At 43.3% G+C, this 17702-nt stretch overlaps 1 protein-coding gene and 1 pseudogene across 1 annotated transcript in view; one reads left to right on the top strand and one right to left on the bottom strand.

The window, feature by feature from the left end:
- Positions 1-17702, bottom strand: part of LOC132867784 (histone H3-like) — a 1068851-nt gene that overhangs the window by 420083 nt on the left and 631066 nt on the right. The window lies entirely within an intron of this gene.
- LOC132866986 (zinc finger protein 431-like) overlaps positions 1-17702 on the top strand; it is a 138385-nt pseudogene that overhangs the window by 105320 nt on the left and 15363 nt on the right.

The following is a 17702-nucleotide window of genomic DNA, read 5'->3' as shown; positions in this document are numbered from 1 at the left end:
CGGACGTGCAATTTTTTTGGCCGTGCGATTTTTGGAGTTTCCCAAATTGCTGTTTTTTTGTTTTTTTTTTTGTTCGTGGAGAAAGACGCACGTTGGCTGCAAGTTTGTCTTGCAACCTGAAAAAAACGTAAGCGCCCGTAGAGTTTGTTTGACATGACAAAGAACCTCTGCGGCCAGTCTGTGGCCAGTCTATGGCTCGAAAATCAGCACGTCACATGCGCGCCCTCCATGCTTTTCTTGCGTTTTTTGCACGTAGACCGGCCGTAGGAGCATGTACGGCCGGTTGTGACCTAGGCTTAATCAGGGGTTTGATAACTGCTCGTTTAAAGGATTTGGGTACATAGCCAATTGTAAGAGAAGAATTTATTATTTTTAGAAGTGGTTTAATTACTTCAGGTATTATCTGTTTGAATAGACGTGTAGGTAAGGGATCTAGTACACAAGTTGAGGCTTTTGATGCCGAGATTAATGAAAGTAATTCAGTTTCTTTAAGGGGAGTAAAACATTCTAACTGATGATCTGATACAGTTATATAGTTAACTACAAGGTCACTTTCATTGTCTGACCTTAAATTAGTAGTTTGAATTTTTTGTTGGATATTCTCAATTTTGTCATTAAAAAAATTCATGAAATCGTTACTATTATATACTGCAGGTGTGCATGTGTCTATAGTGGACTTATTCCTGGTTAATTTTGCTACAGTATTAAATAGGAATCTAGGATTATTTTTGTTATCTTCTATTAGGGAGGAGAGATGTGTTGATCTAGCAGCACTAAGAGCTTTTCTATACTTCAGGAAGCTCTCCTTCCACGCTAATTTGAACACTACCAATTTTGTTTGACGCCATTTACGTTCCAGTTTTCAAGTGGTCTGTTTTAAAGTGCGAGTGTCCTCATTATACCAGGGTGCTAATTTTTGTCTCTGACCATCTTCCTTTTTAGAGGAGCTACATTATCTAAGTTATGGCGGAATGTTGACTCTAAGCATTCAGTTGCCTGATCAAGTTCTGCAGGGGCTGACAGTGACCCAATCAAAGTTGATAACTCTGGGAGATCATTTATAAAGCTCTGTGCAGTAGTTGACGTGAATGTACGTTTAATACAGTAGCGTGGTGAGGTGCATATATTATTACTCAGACATGGTTTGAATGAGATGAGATAATGATCTGAGAACTTCAGACTGTGGAAGTATGACTATATTGTCTACGTTTAACCTGAATGTTAGTATTAGATCAAGGGTGTGACCACCATTATGGGTCGGTCCTATGACATTCTGATTAATCCCTACTGAATCTAAAATGGACACAAACGCTGTTTTCAGAGGTCTTCTAGGTTATCGAAGTGAATATTAAAATCTCTGACAACTAAAGCTTTGTCTAAGGAAATAACCAGATCTGAGATAAAATCTGCAAATTCAGAAAGAAACTCAGAATATGGCCCCAGGGGCCTGTAAATAATAAGCAATGGAATTAACTGGGTAGACTTATTTTTCAAGGCTACATACATTATATTAGTATGAAGAACTTCAAATGTATTCAATTTATAACCAGGTTTTTGTGTTACACCTAGATAATCATTATAAATAACCGCAACGCCTCCTCCTCTGCCAGTTTGATGAGGCTGGTGTATATAACTGTATCCAGGAGGACTTGCTTCATTTAATGCTATATATTCATTTGGCTTAATCCATGTTTCAGTTAAACAAAGTACATTAAACTCCTGATCAGTAATGAGTTCATTAACCATTAGCGCTTTAGATGCAAAAGATCTAATATTTAATAGTCCCACCTTTAGATCAAAGGTGCTAGCAGCAGCTGTACAGTCAGTATGATCTAATTTTATATTGATTAGGTTACTGGAGCAAACTCTCTGAAAGTTTCTACCTTTTTGTTGAGCTCGGGGAACAGACACAGTCTCGATGTAGTGGACCCTGAGTGACGACTCTGTGCAGGTAGCAGACAGTCGGTTTAGCCTGTTCGTCTGCTCCCTGGCCTTGGCTCTGGATTGTCAGAAATTAACTAGGCCTGTTCTGAGACTATGACCTATGCTGCAGGAAATGAGAGCAGCACCTTCCCGAGTGGGATGGATACCATCCCGCCCTAACAGGCCAGCAGTGCCCTCAAAATTAGCCCAATTATCTATTAAAGCCCACACTGTTTTCAGAGCACCACCTGGACAGCCAGCAGTTCAGCAACCATAACCTGCTGTAAGCTACATCGCCACGCCGCATTTGGATGGGGCCAGAGCATACTACAGCATCGGACATCGCCTTCGCTAATTTAAACACCTCTACAAAGTTACTCTTAGTAACCTCAGACTGACAAAGGCGTATATCATTAGCTCCTTCATGGATAACTATCTTTGAGAACCTGTGCTTGCCTAGGACCCTAAGATTACCTGCCGTGTCCGGCACCCTGGCTCCCGGTATACACCTGACTAAAGCTGCTGGTGCCCCTAAAGGCTGAGCTAATTTCACGTGCCGTATGATAGTCCCTTATAACCAGAGCTATTTCAGGTTTCTCAGCGGGTGCATCACTAAGGAGAGCAAACCTGTTCGACACGTGACGCGGAGAGGAGTGGTGCTCCCGTGGGCGTTCCTCAGCGGTAGCTTTGGCTCTACGCTTATGCCACCAAGCCGTCACCCATTCGCCCTACTGTAAGGGCTCTAATGCCGAAGTTGGGGGATTACTAACTCCACCTAGGGCATCCAGACTTTCCCCTACAAAAACTACACTGTTCTCACGCGCACGAACCTTCTCTAAAGCCTGGACACGCGCTTCTAGCACTGGAATCTTCTCCGTCAGAGAGCTAATAATTTCAGGGTCTTGCAGCTGAACAGATCACTGACAGGTGGGAAGACCTGTTTGTATTTGTAAGGTTCACTGGGTGTAGGTGGAGCACAGAGGATGGCAGGACAGAGACTGAGTTCGCAAAACTCGCACGCCGTACACCACCTACGGACATCGCCGCGAATCCCTGGCCAATAGAACCGGGCCATTATTCGGGCTAGTGTTTTATCCTGCCCTAAGTGTCCAGCCATGGGATTAAAGTGAGCTGCCTGGAATACCAATTCCCGGCGGCTCTTCGGAATTAAAAGCTGCATGACTCGCTCTTTAGTTTGAGTGTCCTGCGTCACTCGGTATAACCTATCCTTCATAATCGCAAAGTAAGGGAAGGACGGGGTGGCGTTCGGCGGGAGCGTTTGACCATCCATTACTTTCACTTGGTCAAACGCATGCCTCAAAGTCTCGTCTCGCGACTGTTCTAATGGGAAATCTGCGAGGGATTCCCCAATAGAGAGAGGAGGAGCCGGCGGCTCCTCACTCTGACGCGGAGATGACGTAGACGGCTCTGTGACGGCTGCTCCCGCCAAAGCGACACCGGGACCTCCCCCTGTTAAATGGCAGGACCCACTCTTCACTAAATGTGTCATTAAATCCCGAAATCCCGGCCAATCAGTCCCCAAAATTAAAGAGTGGGTAAGGCGAGGATTAACTGCTGCCTTCACTATGGCTTTTTCCCCTCTGAAAAAAATGTGGACTGACACCAAAGGGTAATGGTGAACATCCCCGTGCACACACAACACCTTCACCCCCTGTGCTCCCCCCAATGCCTCGTTTTGAATCAGGCTTTGGCGAATTGAGGTCTGATTACAACCAGAATCCACCAATGCCTGATATGTAGCCCCTTGGATACTCACCGGTATGCGATATGCTCCGGCCCGATCGAGGGTGGCCTCTGGTGCGTCGGGGATCCGAACCACCGTGCCCACTTCCATTACCGTGCCCCGCTGTTGAAGATGGCCCGGCTCCCCGCAGCACCAGCAAACTGGCCCGGGCTTTCCCTCTGCACCGGTGTTCTGGGGCTCATTCACCTGAGGTGGGGGAGAGACAGACACAGAAGGGAGAAACGGGAGGGCACTGCGGGTGCGGCGGGCCGGCTGGGGTGGTGCCGGCCCCCGTCTCCGCGGTGGGGAAATGGGGCGAGGATGGGACACAGAAGGAGGGGGAGAGAGAGAGAGAAGAGGAGAGAAGACGCCGTCTGCTGTCCTGCCACCGGAACAGCCGCCAAATGATCCTCCGCCAGCTCGACTGCCTGATCCAGCGACGCCGGGCGGTGGCACCGGACCCACTCCGTGGTTCCTGCTGGTAAGCGAGTGACGAATTGTTCCAGCACCACCTGGTCGATGATCCCCTCGGCGTCGCGGTTGTCGGCCCTCAACCACCGTCAGCAGGCGTCCCGGAGCTGCTGGCCAAACGCGAACGGCCGGCCAACTTCCTCCAAGCGCGGAAGCGCTGGCGCTGTTGCTCTGGCGTGCGCCCCACGTGCTGGAGGACGGCCCGGCGGAGGTCCGCGTAGGCCAGTCGGCAGGGAGCTGTAGCGCGGCCAGCTGCGCCTCTCCCGTTAGGAGGGGGAGAAGGCGCGCCGCGCGCTGCTCCATCGGCAACATTGAGGCTTCTGCGACTTGTTCGAATAGCGTGATGAAAGCCTCGGGGTCGTCCTGCGGACCCATCTTGGTAACGGTGAGGGGAGACGGGCCCGCGGCCGGAGCGCTGGTGGACCCTGCCGACGCGAGGAGGTGCCGGAATGCCTTGCGGTCTTCCTTCTGGGCCAGCACCAGGGCTTCGAAGCGTCGCTCCTGTTCCTTCCGGAGGGTGACGAGCGCCTGGTGCTGGCTTTGCTGGGCCGTGGCGAGGGCGTGGACCAGGTCGGCGAACGGGGAGGACTCCATGGGGCTGATCGGCTGGTGCTCCACTCTGAATCCCAGGTTTCGGCACCACTGTAAGGTTCACTAGGTGTGGGTGGAGCACAGAGGACGGCATGACAGAGACCGAGTTCGCAAAACTCTTTTATTTTCACTTTTCAGTGGAAATATCTTTCTCTCTCAGCCACACACGCACGCACACACATTCCAGTCATCTGGTTGTGGAGAGAGCCCCCTCTGCTCTCGCTCTCTCCTTAAATAGGGCGCGGTCACTGGGGAGACACACAAACACAGGTTAATTGCTGTCAGGTGTAGTGATTCTGCCACTTACCTTCCCTGACTCCGCCCTCCTGTCACAGACCGGTGCTTGACCACGCCCCCGCTGCCACAGTATTTAAACCTGAGGACCCTAACACTGCCCTCCTTGCTGCTGCCTTAGACCCCCAGTTCAGAAAACTTAAGTTCTTACATTCTGAAGAATCATTAAAGGTCCAAAGCACAATTCAAACAATTGCACTAACTGTCAAAGGCAAGAAAGACAGTCTAATGAGTGGGGAAAGTAATCCACCATCAACATAGAAGACGACCACCCAGCTACTCAAGCCCAGGGATCATCTCTCAATGTTCTCGGATCATCATCAGACTCCAATAGCAGTGATGAAGAGGATGATGAGAAGCAAAATCAAGAGGTGCAGAGGGAGGTCTTACAATATTTTGGTGAACATCCTCTCTCCAAAAAAGAGGATCCACTGCCATGGTGGAGAGCAAATGCAGCAAGATATCCAACCCTGGCTAAGCTTGCAAAGTCTTTTCTGAGTATTCCAGCCATCTCAACGCCCTCAGAGCGTTTGTTCTCTGCTGCTGGGAACATTGCCTCAGAGCGTAGGGCAAGCCTTACTTCTGGCCATGTCAATATCCTGACATTTTTGCATTGTAACCACCATTTGCTCTTTTAAAGGCTTGCACATGCATTGCACACACATGCACTAAGACAAATTTCTCTCTCTCTCTCTCTCTCTCTCTCTCTCTCTCATATGCATTGCTCTAAGACAAGCACCCACTATCTTGCACAAAGACAAACATTCTACTCTACCTACCTACCTCATCTGGATACAATTGAAAAATGAACTGTACTGTTTAAGTTGGATTATTAGTAATACTTGAATTCTTCTTATTATTTTTTTTTGCTATTTTGTACCTTTTATACTTTTTATTTATTCTTTATTCTCAGATGGGCTATTGCAGGGGGTACACCCCTTTTTCCATTTTTATTAAGATAAAACTAAGGACACAAGTTGTATTTCATAGGTTTTTTTCCATGTACATCATAAATGTTTCACAGAAAGGTTGATTAAATGGGCTTAGTTCTGGAGCCAATAAGCCAAAGATTTTAAGCTTTGATCTAATAAAAGTGTTGAGTTTGAATAAAAACTTTTTTTGGGGGAGGAATAACAGCCAATTGCTTGCTCATTTTAAGAGGCCTTTCATGTTGCATAACACACGATTGATATAGTTGTTTAAAAACAGAAAAGTGTAATTTATCCGATTACTCGATTAATCAATGAAAAAATTGACAGAATACTCGATTCCAAAAATATTCGATAGCTGCAGCCCTAATTGACACCTTGTACATATTCAAAAACTCATGAAATCTGGGACACACATCTGTCATGGGCACCCCTACTCCGCCGTAGGGGCTTGACCCCAGGTGTGTCTGGGCGACTCCATAGCGCCCACATATATGTCATTGAGACTCCTGCCTGGTATACAGTTTCACCTATCCATGTCAAATTTGGTAGATAGATGAAATAAATAGATGAACAAAATTGCCTATACATTGCATCAGCCATATTCAACAGTAAGGGAGATTTTTGGTTTTGTGCGTTTTGACACGTGATACGTTTTAACAAGCTCCTCCTCGGTGGTTTGGTGGATCCATGCCATATTTGGCATACGTCATTTCAAGATGATGTTAAATTGTGAAGGGATTTGTGATATGTCGCAAAATGTTGAAATGGCGAACCAATAAATGTATACGTTACGCCATGCAAGCAGGAAGTGAGTCATAAATTCACCATGCATTGCCTGATGCAGCTCAAACTTCAGAGGCTATCATTGTTCTGGAGATATCCACATGCCCAAAGACATCCTCTGGTATTGCGCCACCATTTGGACATGGACAACAATGACTCCATTGCCAAAACACCTGTTACATTTTGATGTACTCTTCCTAGGCAGTTTGTTGGATTCATGCCATGTTTTTGGTATACGTCATGTCAAGATGTTGCTGATAAAGTTGCGAAGGGATTTGCAATACCTGGCAAGATGTTGAAATGGTGAGCCAATAAATTTATGCCACACAAACAGGAAGCATGTCAAAAATTCACCATGCATTGCCTGATATAGCTAAAAATTCACAGGTTACAGGATACGATGGTTCTGATCTCCAAGTGCCCAATTTGACCCTGTGGTAAAGCGGCACCATTTGGACATGGACAATCATGATTCCATTGCCTAAAAACTTTGACTCATGAAATATGGTGCTCACATCAGTCCTGGCCATCACTACTCAGGGATAGAGGTTTGACCCCGTGTGTTTCCGTTGGACTCCATAGCGCCCCCACATGTCATTTAGACTTCTGCCCGGTATATAGATTCACCTATCAGTGTCAAAAATGGTAGGTGTGTGGGGTGCCCCAAGATGAACAAAACTGAAATGCACATTGTCAATTGACTTGCGACAGGATTTGTGATACCTTGCAGGATGTTGAAATGGTGAACCAGTAAATTTGTATGTTTTGACATGTAAACAGGAAGTATGTCATAAATTCACCATGCATTGCCTGATCGAGCTAAAGCTTCAAAGGTTATAAGACATTAGGGTTCTGACAATATCCCCATGCCCAAAGTGAGCCTCTTGTGTAACACCACCATTTGGACTTGGACAGTAATGATTCCATTGCTGAAAAACTCTGACTCCTGAAACTTGGTACACACATCAGTGCTGGCAACTGTTACTCAGGTATAGAGGCTTGGCCCCAGGTGCAATGCCGTATTGTTTTTGTCATGTTCTCGTGTGCGAGGGCCTTTTATTGCTGTTAGTGGCTATATTTGTTATTATTATTTTTCTTCAAAACTTTGCCATTTTGGAGGTGATTTCCATGGGCGAAAACTCATGAAATTTGGTTCACACATCAGTCATGCACACCGCTACTCGGCAATAGGGGCTTGACCCCCAGGTATCTCCGGGGGACTCCATAGCGCCCCCATATGTCATTGAGACTTTTGCCCAGTATAGTTTCACCTATCCACGTCAGAATTGGTAGGTGTGTCTGGTGCCCCAAGATAGATAAACCTGAAATGTAAATTTGCTAAAACAATGGACTTGCGACAGGATTTGCGATATGTTGCATGATGTTGAAATGGCGAGCCAATATGTTTTACCATGCAAATAAGAAGTGTATCATAAATTCACCATGCATTGCCTGATATGGCTAAAACTTCACGTTGTAAGCCATACTGGTTCTGATGACATCCACATGCTCAAAGTGACCCTCTGGTATAGTGGCACCATTTGGACCTGGACAGTAATTACTCCACTGGCGAAAAATTAAAACTCATGAAATTTGGTACACACCTCAATCCTGGCCATCACTATTCAGGGATGGAAGCATGGCACCAGTTGTGTCCGGGGGACTCCATAGTGCCCCATACGTCATTGAGACTCATGAGATTTGATAGGTGTGTGGAGTGCCCCTAGATGAACAAAATTGCAATATACAATGCATCAGCCATACTCAACAGGAAGTGACTTATTTTTGGTTTTGTGCATTTTGACATGCTCATCCAAGGCAGTTTGCTGTGTTCATGCCATATTTGGTGTACAGGATGTCAAGATGTTGCTGATGTTAAATTGCAAAGGGATTTGTGATATCTTGCAAGATGGTGTAGTGGTTAGCATGGTCGCCTCACAGCAAGAAGGTTCCGGGTTCGAACCCAGCGGCTGGCGAGGGCCTTTCTGTGTGGAGTTTAGATTTTCTCCCCATGTCTGCGTGGGTTTCCTCCGGGTGCTCCGGTTTTCCCCACAATCCAAAGACATGCAGTTAGGTTGACGTGAGGTGCCCTTGAGCAAGGTACCTGACCCCTGACTGCTCCCTGGGCGCTCTGGTGTGGCTGCCCACTGCTCTGAGTGTGTGTGTGTGTTCACTGCTTCAGATGGGTTAAATGCAGAGGATGAATTTCACTGTGCTTGAAGTGTGCATGTGACAAATAAAGGTTTCTTCTTCTTTAAGATGTTGAAGTGGCTAAACAATAAATTTGTGTTCCGTTATGTAAACAGAAAGTGTGTCATAAATTCACCATGCATTGTATGATATAGCTCAAACTTCACAGGTTATAGGATATAATGGTTCTTATGGTGGGCACATGCCCAAACTGACCCTCTGGTATAGCACCACCATTTGCACATGGACAGTAATGACTCCACTGCCGAAAAATTAATCACCGGTGGTGCATACATCAGATACCCAGGCTTTTGTTTCACATCTCAGTGCATTGTTTGATGAGCAAATGTAACTGGTCGCAGAACCGGAGGTGCGAGGGCCCCTCATTGCCACTTGCAGCTATATTTTAATAATGATAATAATACATCTGTTTTATATAGCGCTTTTCATGATACTCAAAGACGCTTTACAGGAGATTCAAACATACACACATATACACACACACTCTCACACACAAACACGCACAGACAAGGACGCTTTACAATAATAGACAAAGAAAAAATATAATAAAAATAAAAAGTCCACCAAATAGGGGTCAGAATGTAATTCCCGTGGTGTAGCAGCCACAGTCCCACCAAAAGGCGCACGAAAACAGGTCCCACATCTCCAGCACCGCCGCCAGCAACATCACTCGAACACCACGCCATGAATCCACAAAGCGAGCAGAGAAGCTCCGCCACGCAGAGCGCTGGTGTGTCCCAAACCGCCTGCACAGCCACCGCGACACCACCAAGCAACATCACTCGGAACATCACGCCAAGCGTCAAAGCGCAGAGCGCTGGACAACCATGATGTAAAATGAGCAATGAGCTCACTGTAGTCCATAGCTGGGAGCACAGGCATTGCCCACAGCGAACCAAGGCCTGGAGGGAACCAACGCCCAAAACTGGGTCCAGAGCTACACCACAGCCGGCAGACAAAACACTCAAACAAATATCAAACCACACAAACACACAGAAAAAAATTAGAAAAAGAAATAAAATAAAACAAAAAAGCTCCGGTGAGAAGCGGCAGCCAGAACGCGCACGACGTACTCTCAGCCGGAAAAACTATTTTCTTCTCCTCTTCTTTATTTATTTATTTATTTATTTATTTATTCATTTTTTTTCCTCTGCGGAAGAACTCGTTTTTGAGGCACTTGCGATGCTCGAAAACTCGTGCGTAAAATCACATAGTTACACTGATCAAGGGACTAGGCATGGTCCCAAAGCTCTATAGCGCCCCCGAGAACAAGCTATGATTCATAGAACCATAAATGAAGTTGCTCGGATCGGAATGAGATTTGGTGTAATCCATCCTTCTTGTGATACAGGACAAAGTTCACTTGGTTGTATATGACTCCGCCCAACATGAAGTCAGCCATGTTGGATGGAATGTGGGATTTTGAAATTTTCCCGCGCTGTTTTGAGGGGCTTACAATGGGTAAGAACTCATGAAATTTTGCACATACATTTGTCCTATAATACAATTTGAGTGAATATGGTAAATTGGGGCGGCACAGTGGTGTAGTGGCTAGCGCTGTTGCCTCACATCAAGAAGGTCCATGTTTGAGCCCCGTGGCCGGTGAGGGCCTTTCTGTGCGGAGTTTGCATGTTCTCCCCGTGTCCGTGTGGGTTTCCTCCGGGTGCAGGTTAGGTTAACTGGTGACTCTAAATTGACCGTAGGTGTGAATGAGAGTGTGAATGGTTGTCTGTGATCGCAGCAGAAAAATTTACTGTTAAAACCTGTTGTTAAAACTAAGTGTGGTGAAGCAGCTTTTAGCTACTATGCAGTACAGCTATGGAACCAACTGCCAGAGGACATCAAAAATGCTCCTGCTGTTGGCAGCTTCAAATCTAGGTTAAAGACCAAGCTGTTTTCAGATGCTTTCTGCTAAATTATTAATATTGTCATCTCTACATGTTTTAAACTCTTTACTTTTACAGTCTCTGCATGTTTTAAATTTTACTTAACTTTTATTCTATTTTATTCTGCTGTTTTTTTTAATTGAACTTTTATTTCATTTTTTTATTTTATTTCTACTATTGTTTAATTCTTATTATTTTTCTTCCCCATTTATTTTATGTAATTTTATTTTCTATTGCTTACTGTTTTGCTTTTACTTCTGTAAAGCACATTGAACTGCCACTATGAAATGTAGCCTGGGCCCGCCCATCCTAAGCGTGACGCAACACGAGGGCCTGTTGCGAGCTTAGTCTGGCCAGGCAAGCTATCTACAGCTCTTCCAAGCTCCCGAAAAATCGGGAACCAATCAACTTTGAGCATCTCCAACGGCCCTGGGTAGAGGCGTGTTCAAGGCACTGACGTAGTAGAACTGCGACCGGAAGCCATAGATTTTGTACAGAATCTATGCCGGAAGCGCTTCATTCACGCTTCCGCATAGATGCTGTATTGAAAGCATTCAACGGGAAGTTCTCATTGAAAACGGAGCAAAGAGCAGCCCTGGAGGTATTTATTGAAAGGAAGGACGTTTTCGCCTTGCTCCCGACCGGCTTGGGTAAGAGTTTAATCTACCAGTTAGCCCCGTCGCGTCGCATACGTCAGAGGAAAGAGTGATGTGATTGGTTTAAGCTTCGTCACAGCCTTTTCTGGCTTCGACCAGTAGCAAACTGAGGCATTTCAGGGAGGCAGGTCAACCACGGGCTCTGGGAAACAGTTGGGCTTAATATCTTGGCCAGACCAATAGCTCGTAGAGCTTTGTCGCGTTAGCCAGACTATATGAAATTTGCTATATAAATAAACTTGCCTTGCCTTGCCTTGTGTCTATGTGTCAGCCCTGTGATGACCTGGCGACTTGTCCAGGGTGTACCCCGCCTGTAGTCAGCTGGGATAGGCTCCAGCTTGCCTGCGACCCTGTAGAAGGATAAAGTGGCTAGAGATAATGAGATGAGATTTGATTTCATTTATTTATTTATTTATTTATTTATTATTTTTAATAAGCAGATGTTGCACTGGTAGGATGGCATCCAATTTCAGTGTACAATGTGCAATGATAGATATATTCAAAAGTGGAGATTTCTGTCTCATGATTCCTCCTTCCACACACACTTGCCACATTAGTTCACTCCCCATCAACATGCTCCGAGGATATGTCACACAATCACGGTCATCTACTTTTACATTTTGAGTTGAGAGGGATTTCTTTCACAGATACCCTAACTTGCAAGAGAACAGATAGGTGTTCCACTGACAGTATTTTATTAAAAAAAAAAAAGACAGATAGAATAACTACAGTGGTGCTTGAAAGTTTATGAACCCTTTAGAATTTTCTATATTTCTGCATAAATATGCTCTAAAACATGATCAGATTTTCACACAAGTCCTAAAAGTAGATAAAGAGAACCCAGTTAAACAAATGAGAGAAAAATATTATACTTGGTCATTTATTTGTTGAGAAAAATGATCCAATATTACATATCTGTGAATGGCAAAAGTATATGAACCTTTGCTTTCAGTATCTGGTGTGACCCTCTTGTGCAGGAATAACTGCAACTAAACATTTCCGGTAACTGTTGATCGGTCCTGCACACTGGCTTGGAGGAATTTTAGCCCATTCCTCCATACAGAACAGCTTCAACTCTGGGATGTTGGTGGGTTTCCTCACATGAACTGCTCACTTCAGGTCCTTCCAGAACATTTCGATTGGATAAAGGTCAGGACATTGACCTGGCCATTCCAAAACATTCACTTTATTCTCTTTTCTTTGGTAGAACGACTTGTGTGCTTAGGGTCGTTGTCTTGCTGCATGACCCACCTTCTCTTGAGATTCAGTTCATGGACAGATGTCCTGACATTTTCCTTTAGAATTTGCTGATATAATTCAGAATTCATTGTTCCATCAATGATGGCAAGCCGTCCTGGCCCAGATGCAGCAAAACAGGCCCAAACCATGATACTACCACCACCATGTTTCACAGATGGGATAAGGTTCTTATGCTGGAATGCAGTGTTTTCCTTTCTCCAAACATAACGCTTCTCATTTAAACCAAAAAATTCTATTTTGATCTCATCTGAGCACAAAACATTTTCCAATAGCCTTCTGGCTTGTCCACATGATCTTTAGTAAACTGCAAATGAGCAGCAATGTTCTTTTTGACAAGCAGTGGCTTTCTCCTTGCAACCCTGCCGTGCACACCATTGTTGTTCAGTGTTCTGCTGATGGTGGACTCATGAACATTAACATTAGCCAATGTGAGAGAGGCCTTCAGTTGCTTAGAAGTTACCCAGGGGTCCTTTGTGACCTCGCTGACTATTACATGCCTTGCTCTTGGAGTGATCTTTGTTGGTTGACCACTCCTGGGGAGGGTAACAATGGTCTTGAATTTCCTCAATTTGTACATAATCTGTCTGACTGTGGATTGGTGGAATCCAAACTCTTTAAAAATGGTTTTGTTACCTTTTCCAGCCTGATGAGCATCAACAGTGCTTTTTCTGAGGTCCTCAGAAATCTCCTTTGTTCGTGCCATGATGCACTTCCACAAACATGTGTTGTGAAGATCAGACTTTGATAGATCCCTGTTCTTTAAATAAAACAGGGTGCCCACTCACACCTGATTGTCATCCCATTGATTGAAAACACCTGACTCTAATTTCACCTTCAAATTAACTGTTAATCCTAGAGGTTTGCATACTTTTCCCACTCACAGATATGTAATATTGGATCATTTTCCTCAATAAATAAATAAATGACCAAGTATAATATTTTTGTTTCATTTGTTTAACTGGGTTCTTCTTATCTACTTTTAGGACTTGTGTGAAATTCTGATTTTTTAGGTAATATTTATGTAGAAATATAGAAAATTCTAAAGGGTTTACCACTGTATGTTTCCCTCAGGATTTTGTGAAACTATGGTCAGTGGACCTCACTTGGGGGCATGCTCCCATGTAAGATAATTTTGTTAATTTTAAAGTTAAATGTATCAAACTGGTGCACTTTGAGAGCAAAATTTAAGAGTTTAGCTCTATGAAGAACTTGCTCAAAACAATTTTGTGCTTTAGTAATTTAAGCATAAACACACTGGTTGTAATGCCACAGCAAAAAGGTCACACCCGGAAATGATGGTTAAGGAGTTTAACAGTTCATAAATGGCTAAAAAATGACTAGAGCAGACATTTCAGCCCTCAAAGGAAGGAAGCAGAAGTGGTTACCTGTGTTTAATTGGTTTATTATTTTTTTATTTTTATTTTATTTTTAGAAAATATTGAATAGAGAACATGCAGACTAATTTCAATTTAGCCAAAAATAAACCTATTTTGAACTTTGGTTAGAGCATGTGCTTGTATTTTGAATGACGAATACATGCTACCAGATGTGTTAGCAGCTTTTCTTACTCAAATAAGCTAAACCTCTACAAATTCAACAGCTCGTTGTTTTAAAGCAAGGAGATGAGTGTCTGACACTCTGCTGTTAATGTTCCCTAACTAAGCTAAAGTTTGAATGCTAATTATCAATGCAAACTTCTGCATTGATGTTATCTGTTTGCTGTCTTAAATTGATAACCATGGTATTGTGTTTGGACTTGTGGATGACTGTAGTAGATACTGTAAAGTTAATGTTATCAGTCTCAAATCAAATGGTGGTGTGTTCTGAAAATGCTTCCGCCACCATGGTCTAGGTAACTCATGGAAAACACTGTAATGAGCGTTGCCTCACGTTTTTAATACATTATAAAATTATCCGTCTGATTTACCTATCTATTTAATAATTGACAGTCTGCTGTCATGCAATCTGGGTCAAACCTTGCGAATGACCTTCTAGTCCATCATAATATGTGTAACATTCTTCATAATCGATAACCGACTTTAATTTGGTGTGCCTTGATGTTCTGGTTTGACCTTTGATGTGCTTCTGCCCCAGCAAGCTTGAAAACCTCTGGTCCATATGACAGTCAGTTATGGTTGGGCAAGTTCCAGCAGTTTTAAATGAAGATGCAGCCTAGCCTATAGCCATGTATAGTCCATCTTAAGCTTTTCATTCTGCTCCTCGAAAATAGCATTGTGGGCCAATTCAGGATGCTGATGGCCAAACAGTATGTTGATTTTTTTTTTTTAATTTACATTTGTAAGCCTATGTCTCTAATGCCTGCTTTTTTTTCCTCAAATTTTTGGCCCCTCCTTTAATTTTTGACCTTTTTTTTGTTCATGGATTTTGTTTCATTGCTATGCACTGTTTTTGCATTAGAGTAGAATGTTAATGTACATTAACTAACATGGTTGTGATTTGACCAGTGAGAACACACGCATGCTGCCACATGATCCTGAAATGACAGGCCCACAGAGAGGGCTGGTAAAAAGACAGCAAAACAAAATCTCTGTTCATTATGCCCTGACCAATAAAGCGTTCCAAGGTTGTCAAGATTAAATCTTGACACCACCCCCCCCCCCCCCCCCCCCCCAAAAAAAAAAAAAGTCTAAGTCTAAAATGTAACTACAATTTTCAGGACATGACTAAGACTAAAAGTGAATTTTAAAATTCTTTAAATTAAAAATGAACACTACTACACTGAACTAAAACAACATTAGCTCCCAAACACTTATGGTAAATAAATATTACTTGTACAAATCCAAAATATTTTGTATAAAACCCATTTAGTGACAGAACTGACTTTAAAGTTGTGCATTTTTGTAGCTTTCTGTTTAGAGACCAAAACACAAGGGACAGATGTGTATCAGAGAGGTCTGATTCACAGCACAGCTTTGCCATGTCAGACTTAAAGCCTTTTATGAGAAACCTTTCCTTTGCCTAAATTCTGATAAAGCCTTGCCTGCATTTTCCTATAGTTACTAAATTCATCTCAGAGCTTGTTGGCTGTTTTGTGAATCTTAAGATACAGTCAAGAACCTTTTAATTTAGCCTTCATGAGGCTTAATAATATTGGCATGAGCCATCTTTCTTGTTTCTGTATACCTCATTTAAAGGCATAGATTGATTTTAGTAAAGAAAATATAAATGTGGTATTTTTCTCCAGGTATACAGGAGCATGCAGTGTGAAGAATACATTGATGCCAAAAGAGAGATGCATGTGAATTGGATGAGGTGAGAAATACACCAGCTCTTGGGCCGTTTTAGTGATTTTGATTTTACAGTTCCTCATTTGTTGGAAGAACTTTATCTTCTTGCTGTCACTGATATCTCTGCCATGCTTTCTCCAAGTCTCTGATCTGATTTTTACCTTTTCTGGAATGTTGCCTCACTCTTTTAGGTATGTGAATTGTGCCCGTAATGAAGAAGAACAGAATCTTGTGGCATTTCGGTATCGAGGGGGACTTCTGTATCGTTGCTGTCGACCCATTAACCCAGGACAGGAGCTATTGGTGTGGTATGAAGAGGAGCACACCAAAGAACTCAGTCCTGCACCTACAGGAACAACCAGACAGCAAGGTGTTACTTTTGTCTAAGAGGTTATAGAGGTTATTTTCTGCATTATCTTGTGACATTTCTGAGCCTAACAGTGTTTCTGGAATGAAAGCTGTTGTACAATGCAATCTGTAGTAACCAGAGCACTCCCCCAGAGGACTCATTTTGGCATGTTCCACCAACCAGGTAGGTTTTCTCTATCATATGACAGTAACCAACCAGAGAGGGTAAAGTCACCCCACTGCAATATCCTGCTATTGCGAAACTGACTATATAGTAAACCACAAAATACTGTTGCAGTTTTATTCATCAGGCACAATTTAACCAGAAATAGCGTAAAATGCATGGCCTGTGGATCCCAAGTGGTACAGCAGAAAACTGTTGCCCCCATCATCCTCCCCATAATCCAGATATTGCCACTTTCGAATGCTGATGATGCCACAGTCATCTGTGGTTGGGAGCTCAAGAGAGCAAAATTGTCTGGGCTCTCAGGGAGGGAGAGATGGTATGCTGTCTCTTCCCTGCCCTGTCAGTTATACTAGCCAGTCATGGGTTGTTTGGTTTGGTTTATTTATGGATATAGGAAGACAAAGGGTATCCAAGGGATTACATGTAAAAGCATAAAACACTTATTTCCAACATGGTCCCTGGTGGAAAAGGACAAGACATACAAACACATGCAACAGATATCACATATACATTCACATTCCTAGTCATCTAATTCTCTACTTTATTCCACAAAAAAACCCTGACCTTTTGTTTAAAATCCCTTTTTGTTTCTGCCATTTTAATATTTAGTGGAAGGCTATTCCATAACATAATTCCTGTATAAAAGAAAGAGTTATGTGCCACGTTCTTTGCAGATGGTACCTTGCAAGAGCGGACACTTGCTCTTGTTTCATAGGTGTGTTGAGTATGCACCATTACAATTTGGGATCCTAAATACTTAGGGGCTATACCATTGATAATGTTGAACATATGATTCAATTTTAGCTGTTCAACTCTTAGCTTTACAGGCAGAAAGTCCACTTTCTTAAAATCATTAAAAGTGACATGATATCTAGATGGTTTACACAATATAAAGTGGATCATGTTGTTCTGCATAACCTGCATTTTATTTTTCAGTCAGGCCACTATACCATGCTGAACAAGCATAGTCAAAATGGCACTGAACAAGCGCTAACACAAGAAGTTTTTTTATTTTAAAATCTAACTGCCTTGTGTTACGGTATAAAAATTTCAATTTGGAAGCACTTTTGTTTAATAGCTTCTCAGCAATGGAATGACCGGTCAAAGTCTGATCCAGTATTAAACCTAAATATGTAACCGTTGTCTTTGTTTGAATTTCATTACCATT

The sequence above is a fragment of the Neoarius graeffei genome, chromosome 19 (assembly GCF_027579695.1).
Source record: "Neoarius graeffei isolate fNeoGra1 chromosome 19, fNeoGra1.pri, whole genome shotgun sequence".
In the NCBI taxonomy this organism is placed as follows: Eukaryota; Metazoa; Chordata; class Actinopteri; order Siluriformes; family Ariidae; genus Neoarius; species Neoarius graeffei.
Note: the sequence above shows the minus strand (reverse complement) of the source record. Positions and strands in the feature narration are given on the sequence as shown.